We start from the raw sequence: 22250 nt of genomic DNA, 5'->3' as shown, positions 1-22250 counted from the left end.
GGAGTTGAGGTTGAACTCCTTACGAATATGTGTCGCCTTTTTTTCTGGCCTCAACTCCACAAACAGTGTGAAAGTGCTCCCGGTTCTAGTGATGGGAAACGTAGTTTCAGGGTTCATTCGTCTGCCCCTTGTCAGCAGTTTTCCACGGGCCTCTTTTTTTTGGTAAGTCAGAAAAGATACACATAAGAAAATACAGCACATTTGAGAAAAATGCATACAAGCCAAATGCAGATCCAGTGTTTACTGAGCTGGTGAAGCCAAGGCTCCCTTGCAAGGCTGCATTATGAGTCTTTTAGAATTGATCCTATGCTTGTGTGTTGCTGTATGAAGTGCTCCTGTGATTAGGTTTTAAACAAAGACAGTATGAAAAGGAGAAAATCTGATCCCAGTTTTTCTATTTGTAATAAAAAATATTGACAAAGAAAACTTAAAGGGCAAAATCTCGAATTCTTAAGTCTCTAATCACACACACGTACACACAAGGTACACATTAATCCACCGCCCTTTGTGTGAGGGAAGGCCACTATGTCACAATTTCCCTTTGCTAACAATTCCATGTTATCTCTTAACTGGAATGGATTTAATAACTGGGAGACTGAGAGCCATTGAGCTTTGATGACCCTTTAGTGGCCTCAAGTTATAGGACAAAAACTACCGAGGAAGTATCTTCTAAGGACTTTGGTGATTTCCGTAAATGACTCCACTTTAAATTGCTAGGATTGTGTAGCCTCCTACAATTACTGGTGTTCTAATTTCCTGGGACTAATTTTAGAGGGTGGAAGATTTTAATCATGGAAAGGAATTGTTTCCATTGTTCAGACTAACTTCAGACGCAGAGTTGAAAGCCAGTGCCAGAGAGAGCCCCCAGAACATTCCACAGGGACTGGGTGGGCCCGGCCCGGGGCCTGCCTATCGCCTGAAAGAGAAAACCTGCCACGGAGCCCGGGCTTCTCTGATCCTCCCGCCAAACTTTGTCTCTCGTTTAGCTTTCTTTGTGTCTGAGGATTTAGCGAAGGCCTCAGAGTGAGTTTCTGCATATCCTTTTTCCTCGGGAACCCCAGTGGCTGACAGGGCCCCTGGTAATGTGGCCTTAGGATGCTGGCCTTCTGAGTTCCTGTGGAGGGAGCAGGCATGGGGGAGGGTTGAAGTGTGGGTCTCTCTCTCTCTCTTTGGCGCCCGCCCACATAGAGCTTTGTGCACCTTTCTTTCTCTCTGTTCGCACCCCCGTGCCCAGGAGATGGGAGCAGATACCAGCAGGGCTTCCCATTCTAGCCCCAAGGAGTACCCAGGTGCCTGGAAGGACATCTCAGTGTCCACCTCGTCCAGCCTGTCAGGCCGTGTGACCGCTTCAGAGCTAACTCACCTTTCTCTCCTGTCCGTGTGGATCTGCACCCCCAACCTGCACCATCTTCAGCTCAAGATTTTGGATTTATGGAAAAATAGCTATTTCATTTACTGTCACCTACTAAAGGTGAGCCACAAGTACCAGGTGATGGGCAAAGTCATACGGCTGGTGTCTGTGGCTCCCTTCCCTGCTTGGTCTCCTATGCAAGACCTCCTGGTGGAAGGAAGCCTCTCACACTGATTTTTATTTGGAAATTCCCCATGCTGCCTTCCTGCCTGTGGAGTACTCAGTCTCTGCTTTGAAATGTCCTAGGAATACTTGCATTGGAAGAAAATACTCAACACAATACATTTCAATAGATACAAATTCAAAAGGAAACTCCCGGGTGGTGGGGTGGTCAGAAGACTGTATTAATAAAATTTACAGTAAATGAAAAATGAAGAGAAAATACACATATACACTGTATGTCTCCCACTAACTGTATTCATTCCTAATACATTTAATAGTGGTTCGTTTTCTTTCCTGTGTCTCTAATTTTTCTGTGAGGAACATACATATAGATCATGGAAAGGACATATGCTGAAATGTGTCGTTGCACACCAGCCTGGGGACGCTGCTCTGAGTCACACTTCAGGTCCTGGAATCTGGGCTCTTGAGCAAATGTTACAGGTTTTCCAGTCCAGGATCCTGCCTCATTTAAGCTGGTATTTTCCTGAATGCCCTTCCAGAATGCTGTCCACCCCTGCCTGAACAGTCCTAGTTAGAGGGAGGTCACCACCTTCCAAGCCACAGAGTCCCTTGTTGGGCAGCTTTATTGCTAGAAAGAAAAAGAATGAAAACCAGTGGGGTTAGGTAAAGATGAGAAGGATGGAGAGGGAACAGAAAACATTGCTAATATGTTGAATTTCAACTTTCTGGTGACGTCTAGATATTTGGCCCGGTTTCCCATTTGAGCCACACAGAACCAGGTGATCTTTCACAGGCTTGGCACCCTCTCCTCTTTGAGAGCCGAATCATGCTTCCTCTTCATTTCCACATTCTCAACATGCCAAGTTCCTTCAGTCCCTCATGAAACAGGCTTGCTTTTAGCTCCTCACCATTGAGTTACCTCCTTCTAGACGAATCATAGTCAAATTGTCCTTGAACAGTGTATTTCCCAGAGCCCAGCGTGGCGCCCTGCAGTGGGCACGGGCACGGGCAGTGCACTGCATGGGATTTTTCCTTCTCTCCATCCGGGTGCCGTACGCAAGGGTTTTCAGCTTAGGGCAGCAATCGCGTTTTCAGTGGTTACATCACACTGTCAGCTTGCATTAACTTTGTGGTCATCTCTGCTCCAATATCTCAAACTCATCGAGTGAGTCAGTTAGAACCAGGGTCGGGGAGACCTTTCCATTGTGTCTTTGTGGGGGCGTCAGGGGACATTAAGGCAGTCACCATATGGGACCGTAGGAGAGGAGCCAGCAGGGAGGAGCGGCTCTCTGACAGCAGGGCCTGCGGGATGAGGGAGCCGCACCTGCTGTGAGAGTCCCTTCAGAGCCAGTGCCCCTTTAGGTGTGTGCACACTCTCGGGATGACAGAGTTTTGCAAAAACTAAAAGCTTCAGCTGGGCGCAGTGCCTCACGCCTGTAATCCCAGCACTTTGGGAGACCGAGGCGGGTGGATCATCTGAGGTCAGAAGTTTGAGACCAGCCTGGGCAACATGGCGAAACCCCGTCTCTACTAAAAATGCAAAAATTAGCTGGGCGTGCTGGCGCCCGCCTGTATCCCAGCTACTCAGGAGGCTGAGGCAGGAAAATCACTTGAACCTAGGAGGTGGGGGCTGCAGTGACCCGAGATCGCACCACTTCACTCCAGCCTGGGCGACAGAGCAAGACTCTGTCTCAAAAAACCAAAAAGCAAAACTCTAAAAGCTCCTCCATGAGGGCCTCAAGCATCCTTGTGGTGGAAAAGGAGGTACGCAGACCACAGCAACTGGGGGCCCCGAGCAGTGGTGTGTCCGGCAAGTCAAGTGGAGGGGAAGACAGACGCAGGTGTCAGGGAGTGGGGAGCAATGGGGCCAGGGCCGCTGTCTAAAGAGGCAGAGTGGACTTGGAGAGAATTCTGGAGCAGTGAAGCGATACAGAGCAGGTGGCAGCCTTGAGTTTAGTGCAGGGACTGAGTGGCCCCATCAAGCACACATATGTGGGCAGTAGCAGCTATGTTGTGATCCGAGGGCCACAGGCCACGTGGGTTGGGACGAGGGCAGTCCTTCCTTACCTGGTTGTTTTCTTAGAGAGTAGAGTCTGAAAGGAGAGCAGTTCATGCCTGGAACAAAGCCCCACCCAAGTGCAGGTCACGGGCCATACAGCTATCAAGGCAGATGAGAGGCTTCTCTGTGACCTCCGGGAGGATGTTAGAGGAATGAGAGGACCTCAGAATGGGGCCAGATGAGGTCCTGCCAAGGGCAGATAAGAGCCATTTGGGCTGTACATGGGACTTTAGTGGTATCCACAGATAATCTGGCCTGGGGGCTACAAGGTTTTTTTTTTTTTACCCACAGAAATGTTTTAAACTAACCATGCAACATTGTTTTAATAGAGGCTTTATGGTGAGAAATCACAGAGTAAAATCACCATTTAATTCTGTGACTTCCTGAACGGAGCTGGGTCCAGGGTAGACCCGCGTGTTTGGTTTGCGTGGAGTGGGCCACATCTGGGGTATCAGCAGTTCTGTTGAGTTCTTCCTCTCAGCGCGTGGGGCTCTCCTGCATGGGAGCCTCAGCCCAGACACTGGAAGACTTCCCCACACACTCTGGAAGACTTGGGGATAAAAACTGTTTGGTGCCCAGGTCAGACCATAGGGATGTTTAAACCTCGATTTTACCTTTCAGGTTTGAAAATCAGACCATTGTAATGTTTCATTTTAGACTTACTCGTGCTGTTGCCCTATTGCCGAATTTCACGTTCATAAGGATTTTACTGTAAAGGGGATTCTCAGGTGAGATTCTCTGGTTCACGCTTTGACATTCTAATCCATAAAATTAAGCAACAGATAGGATCACTACAAAAAACCCACTTAATATTGCTATGATGACGTACATGCCCCTTTGTAAACTCACATGAATCATCAACATGTGTCTTCCTTCATGAGAATGTACAGATGCTGAAAAAGTCATTTTGCACGTAACTTGGGTTGGAGATCTGTTTTAAGACGTGTGACACATTTCGATTTAGAATTTTCCAGAAGAGATTTTAATTTACAGGCCATTGACTTGCCTTTTCTTTTTCTCCCCTTACATTGTGCTGAACTTAAAACCCATTTTAGCTGTTATTTTTGTATTTATTGGATTGCAACCCTCTTAATGAGATTTAAATGAAAAGTCCTGAAGTGCCCAATCTAGACTTCATATTGCGCCCACATGGCTTGCTGAAGCAGGTACCGTACCAGCGGGGGTCCCTAGCTGTCACAGCTGTACGAGCCTCCTAATTGCTTGTGACATGGCACTGCCTTTTGATCTTGACCATGTTCTCCTAATTATTTAATCTTTGACAACATGAAAACATGTTTAACCACATACCATGAATAAAGATCTAGCACGACTTTTCTCCTGAGGCCTAGTTCAGGCTGCATATTCTTTATGTGCACAGCAGCTAAGGAAAAAAAAAAAAAAAAAAAGGTTGATTTCCTGTAGTCTGTTGAAGGGGAACTAGGGGATGGGGGTGGTGTGTGTGCGTGTGAACATCCCTCCAGCCTCTCCCACTCTAGACGTCTTCTCCTGAGACTTTTCTTGTTTGTTCTGAATCACCCCTGGAGTTGTTCAGTTCTCAAATGCACTGTTTTTAGGCTGACACTGTCTGACAATTTTTTCTAGCCTAGGGAAGGCAGGGAGTGGGAACTCATTGTTAGACAAAGAAACAAGGAATTGATTCTGGTGTGTTACACTTGTGCTCTTCTATTTAGGAATATTTACGTTTTATTTTATTTAATTCCCGTGTCTGTTTTCTTCAATGATTTCTAAGCTGCTTGTTGGTAGGGCCCTTACTATGTCATCTATGAATCACCTGTGCTTAAAAAATAATTGCTATGTGAATGAATGAATGAGCAGATGAGTAAATTAATTTCATCAATCAATGAATGAATAGTAAATGACGTTTGTCTTGGAGGACTTTGCTAATGCCATATGTGTACCTACTGAGGCATCTCTGTGAAAGTCTCAGGAAAATCTGCATCGTTTCTTATTGGGGCATCTTGCTCTGTGCTCTCTCTGCATCTCTTCTTAATTATGGCAAAAAGAATATACCACATAAAGATTTTCCTCCTGGGTCTGAACAGTACAGCCCAGTGTTCTGTAACTGACAGAGGCACGCCAAACTGTTTTGCCTGGGGCACCAATATCCACCACATATGCTAGAAGGATTTATCTCAGCTCTTAACCTACTGCCATTTCCTGGCAGAATTGTTTGCCAGGGTAACAGGCTGCCTATGTATTTTGTTTAATATTTGTTGGGTAGAGGGTGAGGGTTAGAGTTAGGGAATCGAGGCTGTGTGGGAATTCTCACCAGTGGCCTGGAAATGGAATACATCACAGGTTGCAAACTTTTCTGCAAGGATCAAGCTAATAACATGTCAGCCTTGTGGCCTTGTAGGTCTCTGTCACAGTGGCTCAACTTTGCGGTTATAGCACAAAAACAGATCTAGACAATGCAAAATGGCCATGGTGTGTTCTAGTAAATCTGAAATTCGAATTTCTTGTGATTTTTCCATGTCATGAAATATTATTGAACTTTTGATTTCCTCCGCTGATCATTTAAAAATGTAAAAACCATTCTTAGCTTGTGGACTGTAGTTGGCTGCCCCTGCAAGGCAGCGACAACATCTACTTATTGTACTTTGGGGGACCCATGAGAAGACTGCAGTGAGATGGAGCAGGACAAAGACAGCACCCCTACTGAGGAAGCCTTTTGCATGCAAGGACAGCGTTGTCGTGAAGGACAGCATTGTTGTTCACCATAAACTGCTTGTCCATTGACTTCCAACAAGTTGTTAGTGGGTTTTTCTGTTTGTTTTTTTGTTTGTTTTGAGACAGAGTCTCACTCTGTCGCCCAGGCTGGAGTGCAGTGGCGCGATCTTAGCTCACTGCAAGCTCCGGCTCCCAGGTTCAAGCGATTCTCCTGCCTCAGCCTCCCGAGTAGTTGGGACTACAGGCATACGCCACCATGCCCTGCTGATTTGTGTATTTTTAGGAGAGAAGGGGTTTCACCATGCTGGCCAGGCTGGTCTCGAACTCCTGACCTTGTGATCTGCCTACCTTGGCCTCCCAGAGTGCTGGGATTACAGGCATGAGCCACCGCGCCTGGCCCTGTCGCTGGTTCCTGTTTGCTTTTGTTTTTTGAGACGGAGTCTGGCTGTGTCATCCAGGCTGGAGTGCAGTGGCGCAATCTTGGCTCAAAGCAACCTCCACCTCCTGGGTTAAAGCGATTCTCCTGCTTCAGCCTCCAGAGTAGCTGGGATTACAGGGGCACGCCACGGCTAATTTTTGTATTTTTAGTAGAGATGGGGTTTCACCATATTGGCCAGCCTGGTCTCAAACTCCGGACCTTGTAATCTGCCTGCCTCGGCCTCCCAAAGTGCTGAGATTATAGGTGTGAGCCACCGCACCCAACCCTGTCAGTGGTTCTTAAGGCCATTCTTAACTTTAGCATTCTACCTTTGGTTGTGTTGCCCTCTGAGACTGCACGGCCTTTAACAGGCTGGGAGCTGGACCTTCAAAGTCCCAGAGTTGTCTCTGCAGAAGGCATATTTCCGCCAGCATCCTGTTTTCTGTATAAGATTTTATCATGACTGTTGTGCCTGTCAGTTTGGCTACGGAGAAGAGATGCTTTGGGATTGGAACAAATTATGCTATGGTGTCTATGCCATTGAGCAGCTCCACAGGAGTGATTGGAGAGGAGAAGGATCAGGCAGTGGAAGCCAAGAGGTTCCCTGGACTTTAATGCCACAGTGTTCGCCGCACACTTACAGGGGCTACAGGTTTTCTCTAGTCTGTGTGTGGAGTCTCAGCTGTCCTATTTGTACCAATAACATAAAGGGAAAGGGTGAAAGAGGTTATTTTTGCCCTTCCCATAACAGCATTTTTTTTTTTTTTTTTTTACTCTGAATGAGTTAATCAAGCCATCACATATTCCCATGCCTTTATCATTAATTAGGTAAAAGTCTGGACTTCATGCCTGCAAGAATTGATAAGAAACCAATCCTTGGGATTTTAGACTCTAATTCTTTTTTTCTTTTTATAAAATTACTTTTGAAATGAGAGGAGATAGAGGGAAAATATGACATTGAGTCGTCTCAGACCAACTTCATCCCATGACGTTTTAATTTCAGAAATATTTTGCCAGAACTCATTCCAGAATTGGACAAAAAAATAGAGTAAGTCTAAGGAAAGATTTACCTGCTTTTTTTTCCCCAATTTTTTGCCAAGTCCTCTGTTCCAACTCCCATTTGTCACACAGGGCCACATTATCTGATACTTACGCCTGAAAAATAAGAACGACGCATTCACATATAGATGGAAAGTTATTTTCTTAGAAATTCAAGGAGCAAAATCAGCTGTCAATAAGCTTTTAGAAGGAAAGGAAAGGATTGCTAGGAATGTGAGTGTGATGGATCATTTCTAGTAATATTTGAGACACTATTTGCAACACCTGTCCCAAACTAAATAAAACATTATATAGAGCGCATGGAGCAACTTCTGCTCACATCTCATGTTTGCTGCGGGAGTACAGAACGCACACACACTCATGTCATGGACACATGTGTCAAATTGATCGTACTCCAGAGTCTGCATGATCAAACAGTGCTGAAGTAATTTTAGTCCTTGACATAATCCACTTCTCAGTTTCAGGACCGTTTAAAGCTGTTTCTATGAATACTGACTTAAAGTCACCCATGTGTGCAGAATAAAGAATGGAATGAGAAACATCACACGGCAGCAGAATGCAGAGGGATCTCTCATTTCAAAACAAAACTGGTATTTGGGTTTGCCATGACTGCACAACTGTACTTCTGCACAAGTGTCTTCGCTGCAGGCACATGGTTCTTTTATTTAAAGGTTTAGAGTGGGGGTCAGGGTCTGTGCTGATTTTATGGATCAATTTTTTAAAACTTGTATGATATAAGGAAGGGATGAATCGAATTTCTTTAAATAATTTCCATACAATGTTATTTATTCTCATCACTTTAGAAAAATGTGCTTCATAGTAATCATTTGTTCTAGGTGGGCGTCACATAGAACTGGGTAAGTGGGTCCAGTCTCACCCAGTCCATGCACCCATCATCTGAATAAGACACAGCAACATATAGGGAGGCACAGTATGGCTCAGCCTGCTGGGATAGAGTTGTGTTTGTCTCCGTTTTAGTGAATTCTTTCATTCACATTTCTCCATTGACCATCCTTCTCAATATAGAGTGTGTGGGAAATAAAAGCTTAGCAACATCTCAAAGAAGTGAGTTTTCAGGAGAGTTAGAAAACAACTACAAAGATTGACAAAAGAAACGTTTTCTGGGAATCACTACATGGGAGGATTTACCGAGTTTTGAGGGTACACTCATGTGAATCTGCAGATACATTTGTCGTAAGGTTTGTCCAGACAGTAGGACAAAGTGGCTGAGACAAAAAGGAGGTCCTAACTGCTTCAAGGCTTTCCACACCTGGGCAGATAAACTGGCGATGGGAAGTAGCCAGACCTAATACAGAGGTGGCAGTGAGGCTTGGCAATCCAGAGAACATTTGTCATGGCTCCAGGGATTTGGATCCAATTTTTAAATAATAAATGTGCAGGCCAGACAAAAATGCACCTGTGGGCTGTGACTTGTAACCCACGAACCAAGTGTTCGTTGGGGGCAGGGTGTGTCCCCATAGTCGAAAAATGCACAGACAGAATATTTGAACTCTGTGCAGCAAACAAAGGACTATAAATAGAGCTGAGTTCTGGAGTCACTGCTGAATCTTGGCAAAGAGATCTCAAGATCACAATCAGAGAGGGAAGGCATCCAACGAGCAAGAGGAGGAGGAAGAAAATAACAGCTCAAATGCTTCAGGAAGGTGGACAATTGCTCATTTATCCACTCGTTTGTTCTTTCTTTTTAAAAATTGTTGCTGGTTTTGAGTAATATGTTGCCTGCTTCCATTATTCATAAGGTAGTCATCTTTCTGGAATGATGTCAAAACAGAATAAAAATGGTAAACATTGGTCATCTGTGCTTTGCCCTGCTGGGGTCATTCCTTGCTTTCCTGAATGCATTTAGGAAGAAAATTATTTCCTTGCTGCAGAGACTTTGTGTCTGTTGGGTGGTGGGACTCTGGGGATACAGTGTTGATGTGGCTGCCTCAGAAGAAGGAAAATCTTCTTACTCTGCACTTTCTAAGGAGAAGGGCAGCTTCAGTGAGTGGCTGAAGCTGTGAGGGCTTTTCAGACATCAGATGGGTGACTTTTATGAACCTGTAGAAGATAATGTTGCATCGTGCTGGTGCTTTACATTCTAAAGAGCATAGAAGACACAGAGAAATACATTTCCTTTTACAGTAAAAAAAAAAAAAAAGGAACAAAAACTGATGTGCAGGTCCTCTTGATATCAAACCTGAATTGTGTGTCTGATCAGTGTTCCCTAGAGGATGAACGTCAGGGAAGGATGACAACTGTAGGATGACAATTGGGAAATGAGGTGCAGGATGGAATCTTGGAGAACCACAGACCTTAAAGAGAAAATGTCATTTCCTATGGGAAGATGAGGATGAAAATGGCTTTCAAGCCACAGGACCCACAGGGTTGGGTGGTGACATCATTCCAGCGCCATTCTCTTTCCCCTTGCCTTCTTGTCTTTCTCCTCACTCCTCTCTTTTGTTCCCTGGTTTTCTTTCCACTTCCTGCTGCTTCCTAGGAGACTCGGGAGACTGGACCCAGAGCTTCAGCAAGTGAGTCTTTCCCACCCTGTTCTACTCATTTTTCTCAACCCAGGTCTGAAGACCACCTTGAGGGATGACAGGGTAATTCAATTTCCAATCCCATTTCATTCTCAGTCTCTCGGTAGAGACTACCAACAAGGCACCAATTAGGGGAAACAAGAGGCCCAAGGAAAACAGAAGTTTGCTACTGTATTGCCTGTGTGTGTTTTGACATTTAGTTTGAACTTCAACCTGGCCTGTGCTCCTTTGGGAGCTTTTAAAAAGAAATAAACTTCGTCTCATTACCATCAGATACAATGATGGGGGAAATGGGCTGGAAAAACCCTGAATCTTTTCTGAGCCCTAGTTTGCGCTTACAAAGAGAAGGGCAAATTCTTCACTGCTGTGCCATTCAGCTATTATGTTTAACAATCTAATTAGAAAGGCCGGGTAGCCTATTCCCATTGTAAAAGCTAAGACAGTACACACAAGCAAATCCAATTAGACAGCTGTCCTTTACAGATCTGAGCTGCCCTCCGGCCAGGTTCTAATGAACGGCCCGCCACCCCAGCCCCTCCCTGCAGCCCTCGAGAGATGGATTTTGTCCATAAACTGGGCCAGATGACAGTGGCGGCACATTGAGTGTTGCCCACCCTGCGACAGGCATCTGCAGTTACCTGCTCATTGGCACGCAGCAGGAAGTCTTCTCCGTGGCTCCTGCCCAGCAGACTTTACTGCATCTTCACCAGCCTCGGCTCCTGCCCAGACCTGAGCCCTGTTCTCCTTCTGGACTATAATGCCTGCCCCATTCAAGCAGGTCAGAGTCATGCTAACAGGTGGCAATAAATCAGAGCCATTGCTTTCGCTTTTATGGATGTTACTTTCTGCACACCAGGGACTTATTTAACTTGAAACAGACCAAAAGCTATACACTGAGCCGCGTGTTTGCCGCGCCTTCGTTTTTTACCACGTATGGCTTAAATTAAGGCACCCCATGTTGAGCAGATTGCTCACTGCAACTTAGTCATCTGTTTAGTGTTTGGCATGTCCCACAAGGCAGTTGTGGTTATTCACAAGTCTATTAATTAAAAGGAGAACTGGTAGGGGACTACCAAGTGGGCTGAGGGATCGTGCGGCCACTTCCAATCAAAAGATGTATGAAAAGGTGCACCTTCAGAACCTCCTGCGCTCCCTCTCTGGGTTCATCTGGCATCAGCAGTAATTGTTGGGACCCAGCTTGTGAAGAAACACTCTTGTCACCACTGCATCTGAAGAAGTTTGACGTCAAAAATTAGAGCAATGTGATCTGAGTTGACAAAATTGAGATTGTGTGAAGGTTTCCATTTTTCACCCTTGAATTTCAACAGGTATGACTCATTGAAAAAACATCCAAATTATGTTGAAACTGCATCTTATCAGAACAGAAAATACAAAGGATTTCTGAATTCTAGGAAGTGGAACAGAACATACTGTCTATTAGCAAGGTGTAGGTACTAACGGAACCTGCCTTCATTTTCCTCAGCATCTCAGGGACCAAGTATTTCTCACATCATCTATTTTTTCTCAAAGCCATGAAACAAGAACCACGGAACACATTTGTTTTATAGGCGAGAAACTGAGTAATTAGTATTGCAAGCTTATCCAAAATAGTTTTACCACCTACGGTCATGGCAGAAGTGAGAATTATTGAATAATAATTGTTTGCTTATGAATTCCCAATCTTCTGATGTCATCCTACGAAAAAGAACTAGATTTTGAAACTATCCTGGAAAGCCAGTGTTGCAAAGTTTGGATTTGATCAACATTTTGTGAAAATAATAGCTTGCCTTGCCAAGGATGTCCTATGGTAGATTGTTCTGGAAAGACTAGGTAGAGTGATTGCATATTAGCTGATGGGTACATAAGACAAGTATCTTGGCAGATGAGACTGACATTTCTGGCTGGTACCAATCACTGTTTCTGTGTTTTGTGGGGTCTGGGAGTTCAGGGTAAAGTTAAAAACAATATTCTTACAGAAATGCAGGCGAGAGAGGCAAAGTCATTGGATTAAAGTAAGGGCCAGTGTCGTTAGCAAATGATGATATCTCAGTGGCAAATCAGTTAGCAAATGTATACTTGGCTCCATAAAAATGTATTGATTACCTACTCTGTGAAACCAAAGAATGCATACAGATTTCTCTGTGGCTCCAGCAAGTGTGTAATCCAACTGGGGAACCAGACACTTGACCCCCAAAACATAACCAGTAATTTATAATGGCCAGCTTTATATTCATTGGAAATGGAGAAAATGCTGTAGACTGATATAGCAATGAGCAATGTATTTTTCAAGGTTTTTAAAATAATTTGTAGAATAAATGAAGCTATGAGCAGTGGAATTCTCAAATCTGCAGATGGCATGAAGTTCCAGGTATAGTTTTATGCTGGATCCATGAATAAGAACCTAAGAATAGTAGGACAAGTTGGAAATGGTGATTCTCACACAGCAAAATCTAATGAAAACAAAAATAAAGAACCAGACTTAGGTCTTAAAATGTAAATGCTTAATTGCCTAATGGGGCAAATATTTTTCAGCAGACTACTTAACAAAGCCTGTTGGGGCTGGATGTGGTGGCTCACACCTGTAATCCCAGCACTCTGGGAGGCCAAGGTGGGCGGATCACCTTGGTGATCACCAGGAGTTTGAGACCAGCCTGGAAAACATGGTGAAACTAGATACACAAAATCTTAGCCGGGTGTGGTGGTGGCAGGCACCTTTAATTCCAGCTGCTTTGGAGGCTGAGGCAGGAGAATTGCTTGAACCCAGGAGGCGGAGATTGCAGTGAACTGATACTGCACCAGTGCACTCCAGCCTGAGCAACAGAGCAAGACTCCGTCTCAAAAAAAAAAAACAAAAAACAAAAAACAAAAACCAAGGCCTGTAGGGTAAATGAGTCAAGAGTGAAAGAGGAGAGAGGGTGAACCTGAATTAAGCAGCTGCTGTCAGGGCCCAGCAGCTGAACTGGGCGCTCTACTCAGGTTTCCTCATTTCTGCCCGTTCTGCCCACGGCTGAGCACCACACACAGCACGAGCATTTTCTCCTGTTCACTGTGCAGGCGCCCATTGCGGGGTGGATGCCAGCTTCATTTGACAGATGAGGTAACTGAGGCTCAGAGAAGTTAAGTTCCTCGGCCAAGGTACTACAGACGGCAAAGGAGAGGAAATGTGCTGTTTCTTAAAGTCTCTCTCTTGTGTTTTGAACCAAGCCATTCTGTCTTTCCAAGTTGTGATGTAGCTTCACAGATAGGCATGCAGTGCTCAGAGAAGGGGAGGCAGCAGTCCTGTTCTGTGGGGTGAAGGTGGATTTCACTAATAAGTGCATGATCATGGCACCAGATGGCCTGGGTTCTGTTAAAGCAAGTTTAGCCTAAAGCTACCCTTTACATATTTAAAGTTCAGCCTAAAGATTCCTCTGTATGTAGTGAATTCTAACCTAAACGGAGGTTTAAACAAACTGTAACCTACGCTTGTGCCAATCACTGAATTCTGACCAATCACAGGCATCCAGTTGTTCAAACCTTATCCCAGTAAGGCAAACGCTGGGCTGTAACCAGTCCGGCTGTTCGTGTGCTTCCCTTCTGTTTGCTGCACGTCACTTCCCTTTTTGTCTGTAAATCTCCTTCCACCACGTGGCTGTGCTGGAGTCTCTCTGAGCCTGTTCTGGTTCAAGAGGCTGCCCAATTTGTGAATTGTTCTTTGCTCAGTTAAACTCTTAAATTTAATTTGGCCAAGGTTTTTCTTTTAACAGTCCTATTGCAGCTCTGCCACTGAGGTGCTGTGTGGCCTCAATCAAAAGAATGAAAAACAACAAACAAACCTCTGTGCCTCAGTTCTTCGTTCTCTAAAGTGAGAGGACGAGTAGATAAGGGCAGCGCCCACCCCGCTGTAGGTGGCTCAGGTGATTCGACGCGGGATTTTGTAGAAAGCGTTTTCAGGTGGGCCTGGCACCGTCTAAGGGCAGATGTTGTTACTGCTCTGCTCAGACCGGATAATACCAGGCCACACACTGTAAGAGGCACCTTGGCAAGTAATTTTTCTCAGAAAATGACAGAGCCGGAAAACAACTTCCCTGCGGAATCGTAGAGGATCTGAAGGCATTTAGTCCTATGTGATGAGAGCCGCTTAAAAATAGTTGAACTCACTTTGCTCTACGTTAGCCCCAAAAAAGAGCAATAGAAGAAAATTAAGAGTTTTGTTTCATAATCTCCCCCTAAATAATGACATCAGATGTTTCCAGAAGCCCTAAAGCACTGCCTGGCACTCGGGAGGTGCTTCTGGGCCACCTCTGTAGGATCTTCCGCATGCGGGGCTGTGTCCCCTCATCACAGACATCCCCATGGTCAGTGTCCTCCAGGCACGATGCAAAGACACTGCTCAGATTCCTCTGACTAGTGACCAGGCTCTGAGATGCAGGGAGGCAAAGTCACCTGTCTACCTTCACATTAATTTAATCAAAAAATATTTATCGAGTGTCTCTAAATGTTCTAGGCACTTGGACAAAACAGACACAGCTGTTGCCCTGGTGAGACTGACATTCTAGCCAGGGGCAGTGGAACCAGGAACCTATCAGCTTGACCTCGACCTCACACAGGGGCAATAAATGGAACCAAATGAAACCACAAGTGTAAAAACTGAACCTTCTAAGTGTCTGACACCTGTCTTTTACTCAATATGTATTCAGTTGACCAACATCCAACTAACCTATTGGCTACCAAGCATTTGTATATACTGTCTGTTATTTAACTCCCAGAGTGAACCTTTTAGGTAAGTATGAGTCCATTTCACAGGTAAAGAAGCAGGCTTAGGAGCATCCAGTGACTAAAGCGACACCTGGGGATTCAGGCCCAACATGATTTTCATTACAAAGGGCTGCCCTCCAAATAGAAATCAAGTAGGCAGAGTATGTGGCATCCTCTGTGGCAGTCTCTCTATGAAAATTGGTACCTGGGATCCTTTGACAAAGGGACTAGTCAAGATTGGGCTGCCATCTCTAGACCTTCTGGCAATAAGCATCTGATGGTCATAAGCTGCCCTGGTGGCTCTGAGCTGTCTGCGCATTCCAGCTGGGGATACTAATTCAATCCAGTGTCTCTAGGGGTGGCGTCTGGGAGTTGGTTTTAAGGCTCATCATGAGGCCGGGTGCGGTGGCTCACGCCTGTAATCCCAACACTTTGGGAGGCTGATGTGGGCGGATCATGAGGTCAGGAGATCGAGACTATCCTGGCTAACACTGTGAAACTCCGTCTCTACTAAAAATACAAAAAATTAGCCGGGCATGGTGGCGGGCGCCTGTCGTCCCAGCTACTCGGGAGGCTGAGGCAGGAGAACGGCGGGAACCCGGGAGGCGGAGCTTGCAGTGAGCTGAGATCCGGCCACTGCACTCCAGCCTGGGCGACAGAGTGAGACTCTGTCTCAAAAAAAAAAAAAAAAAAGCTCATCATGAGCTTTAAAGCTTCTGAGGGATGCAGTGCAGGATTCAGCTAGATGCACGTCGGGCGTGTTGGGCATAGGAACGGATGTGGATCTGACATGAGCTCTGCAAGCCGCGACCAATTCCTGGCCTAGTATGGTGAGTCTGTAAGCCCCGCGGCTCCTGCTTCCTCATGGGTCACTAGAGAAGGATTATGCATTGGGTGCTTCTCGCTGGACCTTTGCTTCTTTTGCAGTTCCAGGTGGGAGAAGCAGCTGTAAAAATGCATGAATTTAGGGTGAATAGGGTCCCCCTGTGTTCTTGGCACAGTGAGCTTTAGAAAACTGATCAGAGGCAGCTACTGTGGCAGTGAAATCTGCGTTGCTTGTGGTACCTTCAGTCCTTAGCAAGCAGTGGCTGTGTTCTTAGCTCCAGTGAGAACCACCGAGGAGGCTGTCTGATGATCAGAGTGGTGTTTCTGCTATCACAGAGCCCATCACAGCTCCAGTGAGAACCACCGAGGAGGCTGTCTGATGATCAGAGTGGTGTTTCTGCTGTCTGTCACAGAGCCCATCACAGGTCGCTCCCCAGGCAAGGTACTGAGGTAGGGAGCACTCGTTTCCCCCACAGACGGATGGGACAGCAGTGCTCTCTAGGGCGAAGGTACTCAGGAGTATAGGGAATCATCCTCTCATAGGGCCTCTTTGGTGGCTACACATCCTGAGAAACATCCCTCAAGGCTGGAGCCTGCTGGGTCAGTGCCAGCGCTCACACACAGCCCCACTGCAGCTCTGAGCTGCACAGATGGGAGAAACTGGGCGGCATTTGGGCCACGTTATAGCATATTGGGATAGAGGTGTGACAGCACATGATTCTCTCCCATGTCCAAGAGCCTCACATTAGGCAGAAAGTGGAAATTCAGGGCAATGTACATCTTACTGGGACATCAAGTCCTTTGCATGAGACATATGAGTTTAGGTTTTCTAAGACTTTCCCTTTACAATCCCATGAGTATCCTTCCTTGGGATAATTTTCTTTAGCTTAGATCTATCTCTGGGAAAGGTTCTTCTGGAGCCGAAGGTTTATCTTTGCTTTTAAAGTTTTAATCTCATTCTTTTCTCCAGTCGCAGCCTCTGGGTGCCATGAGAAACAGCAGTCCCCTTTTTCCTCAGTGGCACTCACATCCTCTAAAGACTTGTAGGCAGAGAGCCAGCAGCCATCTCTCTCTTGGTTCACTCGTTTGTCTGCTTCCAAACTCATCTTTCTCCAACTTATACTTTCCTAAATAGCCAGTTCCTTTTAATTAATCTTGGGACTCATCTCCGCTGCGACTGCCTTATGTTGGTAATAGTATAGCACTTTAAAATAGACTAATTTGCACATGTAGACATAGCTATAAAATTCACCCATTATAATGAGGATATATATATACTTCCACATTTATATGCAACACCTTCTGGAAAATTCTACTTCCAGTCTCCATCCCAACCTTGTCCACTCACATCGTAGAATGACAGAGAGGCAAAACATCTTGAGTTCATACATTCTCAGTCTATGCCAGGAGACAACTGCACAGACACAGTGTTTAAATGTTGGCTCTTGTTATGCAAATTGTTTACATGAAAATGATCACAAAAATCACTTTATTTGATACAGGAAAGAAAAAAAATTTTAGTTTGGAAAGTCTTAATAGAATAGAAATGAATTCCTAGTTCTCATAGTCCAAAGAGGAGCCTTCCCTTTTCCATGTTGTTATAGAAATGATTTCAGGATGTACAAATAGGTACAACCAACCAAATGGGATTATTTGATGAATATTTAATTTCTGCAGTGTCATTTGGAAATGATTGCAAATATGCCTATTCAGAGTGGAGGAAAATCCTGCTCTGAAGACCGTGGTCCATGCAGTCTGCATCGTAACCTCTGCGACATAAAGAGAAATCCATGTGCTCTGAAAGGCTGCCCTTGAGTACCTGTCCTGGTGTTAATGAGCCAAATTCAGTACCCACCTCATAAAATCTGAATGTGTGTCTCACTAGGGCTGGGTTTTCTGGAGAACCACCCCCATTCACATGGAGTGAAATGACATCAAAGCACTGAAGAGAGAAGAGGCATCTAACATAATGTCCTAATAAAAAGGCCAAGAGGACTGGCCCTTATCTCAGGTATGCACACGCATTAGCTCCTGCCATGGGCAACTGAGTGTTTGGGCATTGGGATTAAAGATAAAATGAAATCATTCTTCATAATGAGAGAGAGTGCCAGGAATTTTTCTTGCTTCATGAAATAAGGTAATTCCCTGAGCTAAGAAATAATGAACAAGACAAACTGGCAGGCAGACCGGAGGGGCTCAGACAGGTGCCTACTTTCAAGGAGTCTGTAGGGCGAAGAGGCGTCTGCTCCCGAAGGACTTGAAATAGCCATTTGTTACACCAACCTTATTAATAGACTGAAGTAGGGATGTTATTAGGCTGGGGTGGGGAATGCGTGTGGATAAATAGCAGTGGAGGAGATGTGCTTTAAATATTCTTTCTGCGTAGGATCTGAGAGTAGCATCGAAGATGATGTTAACCCTTTAAGGAGCCACCTTTTAACCAGATAGCAGTAGACAACAAGGGCATTTCCCCAGGAGTGGATCAGGCTCCGCTTTGAAAACCAGTCACCCCGATGACTCCTTGACCTTGTTGGGAGAAACAGCCTATTGTACCTGGCCCAGTCTATCCTGAGGGTATTCCGACTTGGAGGGAAACTCTATGTGGCAGGAGGTGGCTCTGGGGACCCTGTTTTCACGTTGGGGAAGCCCAGCCTTGTATCAGGGATGGTGCTGGCGCAACAGCACCTGAAATATGGCCTCTCATAGGGTAGCTACTTGATTGATATCAAGTGAATGAGTGAATGATGTAATCAGCAATGTTCATGTTCATCAAACTCCTTTTGACCTGAGCCTGTATCCAGAAACCTAAAAATATATCTCATTGGACACTTCAGTAGGCTTGCTTCAACTGTCCCTTGTTCCTCTTTTTTTCTTCAACGTCTTAACTGTATGTGGGTTTGTGGAAGATACAGGAAGAAGGCACACTTCATTGCTGAGCCTGAGAAGACTTTGCAAACCTTATGAGAGCCACCTCTCATTCTACTTTCTCTCCAGTCTGAGCCCTGGAACCTGTTGGCAACCCAGGGAGCAGCTATCTGCCCTGTGAAAACTGGGATTAGCAAAAGAGTGAGTGAGGAAGCTGCCGTGAGCACTCCATAACTTCCGCTGGTTCTTGGCTCCAGGGATGCCAGGTGGAGTCGTGTCTCCGGGATTTGCCAGGTGGCTCCCAAATTCCTGTTGTCTACTTTAGAGCAGTGAGGCTCAAATTTCAACATCCCCACATACCCCTGAGGATCTTGTGAAAATATGGACCCTGGTTCAGCAGTCCTGAGGTGGACCCTGTTTCATCAGTCCCGAGGTGGAGCCTGTTTCATCAGTCCTGAGGTGGAGCCTGGTTCATCAGTCCTGAGGTGGACCCTGGTTCGTCAGTCCTGAGGTGGAGCCTGTTTCAGCAGTCCCGAGGTAGACCCTGGTTCGTCAGTCCTGAGGTGGAGCCTGGTTCGTCAGTCCCGAGGTGGACCCTGGTTCATCAATCCTGAGGTGGAGCCCTGACTCTGCGTTTCTAGCAGTTCTGCAGGTGACACTGATGCTGCTGGACCTCCAACCAGCCTGGAACTGAAGCAGAAGACACAGTCTCTGTCTGAGTTCTTTTTTTTGTTTGTTTGTTTGTTTTTTGTTTTAGTAGAGATAAGGTATTGCTCTGTTGCCAGGCTGAAGTGCAGTGGTGCAATCATAGCTCATTGCAGCCTTGAACTCCTGGGCTCAAGTGATCCTCCTGCCTCTGCCTCCCGAGTAGTGAGGACTACAGGTGCATGCCACCATACCTGGCTAATTTTTTAAGAAAATGTTTTCGCCATGCTGTGCAGGCTGGTCTTAAATTCCCAGCATCAATTAATCCCCCAGCCTCGGCCTCCCAAAGTGTTGGGATTACAGGCATGAACCACTGTGCTCTTCCTCTGTTTGAGCTCCTATATATCAGAGCACAACCTCAACACTTGTAAGAATTTATTGAGCAACTTGGTGGTGCAAGCTAAGGACTTTCGTACTGACACTCATTGTAACTGCCTGCAGTGTGGCCTTTTGAGAGTGCCGATTTCTCAGTGCAGCTTAAACTAATGGATGATGTACCTTCTAATTGTCTCCTGGATGTGCTGCCGTTACTCTTTTGGGAGCACGGACACACACACACACACACACACACACACACACACACACACGTGCCCCAGGTCAACTGTTACAAAGCTCCATGGCTGTTGGTTGAGCTCCGTGATTGTGTACACAGTATGCACCTGTGCAGGTGGGACCCACAGTCCTAGAACAGGGCCGGCTTCTAGAAGGATAGTGTCTGTGCCTAAAGAGCCTAGCAATTTACAAGGCTGTTGAGGACTTGGCAGTTCAACCTATGAATATCCAGTCTATTAGAAAAAAATACGTATGGTATCTTTGAGTAATTAAATGCTTGATTGATTAAATAGCTTTTGGTTTAATTATTCCTATAGGGACTTTCAGGAGAAAAAAACCAACCAGACAAACAAAAAAAACCCACAAGAATTCCATTTCTTGCCAAAATATTGGCAGTCACTGTTTTCAGGCAGGTGTGCACTGTATGCTTTGTGGGACAGGCTTCCTGTGAACTAATGTTGGAGGATGCTGTCCCCAGATGTGGGAGATTCCATCTCTGTCGGGTCACATGATGATAGACAGCAAGAGTGTTACTAAGGAGCCTAAGACAGAATTCCTAGACAAAGGCAGCCCTCTGCACAAACCCGTTCCTGCTTGGCTGGAATCCCTTGTCACCTTGGGACCACACTGCCCAGGTGTGGCTTTCGATCCCAGGCCTTTGATTACCCACAGGTCTCCCCGTTGCTCCTCCCCCGGCACTGAAATCATTTCAGCAACATTCTAAAGTGGATTTCAAGACATTTCCTAAGCCGTCAGGTGCGTAAAGATCAGTAAATAATGTGTATGGAGCACTCACCATCTCTGGACCTGGTAACAGGTAGAATTGACCTTTTGATGTTAATGAAGTAAACTGCAGTGCTATTGGGGGTGGACAGAGGGTTTCTACTGAGAATTCATGTGCTAGCACTCTAAACCACGCACCACCCCAAGAGGAAATCCCAGTAAGCAGTGGGGCTAACTGAAACCCGCAATGTTGTCTTTCTAAAGTACGGGCTCCCACACAGACCTGCTTTGCTTTAAAATGTCGTTACAATGAACCATCACTTGAAAACCTCCATGATCTTGACAAAATTGGAACAGTGATATAAAAATAAAAGGTCAGAAAAACCATGTATGATAGAGCTGAGCTGGCCTGGTATAGATTTCTTCAAAGACCTCCTTTGCTCACTGCTAAAGCCAAGATGATGTGTCAAAGTTGTTTAAGAGAGGAATCATTTTTAATGAATGTGACCTCAGCTTTCCAAGGTGTTTAGGTCTGGGAACACTTAAAGTACATCTGTTATTATTTTGGTTGTGCTGAATTTCTTATTTTATATGGTTTCATTTCAAGAGGGGCTGTTCGAGGGAATATGGAGGTAAGCTCTTGTCACCATATTCTGCTTGAGTTTTTTGGGATTATTTATGTCTCTAGTTCTTACTGATATTTCTTGCTTCCATAAACTTGCCTTCTGGTAGTAATTTTACGTTGAACTTTTACTTTAGAATTTACATCTCTGCCTTTGTGATAAAACCTGGTGCCAAATTGTCTTTCAGTGACTTAATTGGTATTAGATGTATCATCCCATCAATCCCCAAATTTAAAACAAATCTGTTCCCTGTGTGTGGTTTTGTACTAGAGTTCCTTTATGGAGACAATTCATAGAGACCTGGCCCTGCCACCTGTGAGTTTATCGTTGGAAAGCGATGTGAAGGAAGCAGAATCAATCACAGATACATTCAGCATATGAACATGGGGTAAATAAAAACTGGAAAATAAGTCAATGCTTGAAGTGCAGACGAAAATGGTGCATATCTTCCCTGTCCATCTTCTCTCCCATTCTGTCATCTAATTCTGCTATTCATCTAACTGCCCTTCTCTCTATCCCTTCACCCAGCCATTCATCCATCTATATGTTCATTCATCCATCCATCCACTCACTCAGCCATCCACCCATCCTCTCACTTACCCATCCATCCATCCACCCACCCACCCATTCATCCACTCATCCACTCATCCATCCATCCATCCATCCATCCACCTACCCACCCATCCATCCATCCATCCACTCACTCAGCCATCCACCCATCCTCTCACTTACCCATCCATCCATCCACCCACCCACCCATTCATCCATCCATCTCACTTACCCATCCATCCATCCACCCACCCACCCATTCATCCATCCATCCATCCACCCACCCACCCACCCATTCATCCACTCATCCACTCATCCATCCATCCATCCATCCATCCACCTACCCACCCATCCATCCATCCATCCA

At 45.4% G+C, this 22250-nt stretch overlaps 1 long non-coding RNA gene across 1 annotated transcript in view; it reads left to right on the top strand.

Annotated features, from left to right (window-relative positions):
* The first annotated feature begins 878 nt into the window (after positions 1–878).
* LOC108538155 (uncharacterized) overlaps positions 879–22250 on the top strand; it is a 72287-nt gene continuing 50915 nt past the window's right edge. The window contains exon 1 of the long non-coding RNA XR_001888007.1: positions 879–1023. This is a non-coding gene — a long non-coding RNA (uncharacterized LOC108538155). The remainder of the gene's footprint in view (positions 1024–22250) is intronic.

Source organism: Rhinopithecus bieti, unplaced genomic scaffold (genome assembly GCF_001698545.2).
Source record: "Rhinopithecus bieti isolate Rb0 unplaced genomic scaffold, ASM169854v2 scaffold_1014, whole genome shotgun sequence".
Taxonomy (NCBI): domain Eukaryota; kingdom Metazoa; phylum Chordata; class Mammalia; order Primates; family Cercopithecidae; genus Rhinopithecus; species Rhinopithecus bieti.
Note: the sequence above shows the minus strand (reverse complement) of the source record. Positions and strands in the feature narration are given on the sequence as shown.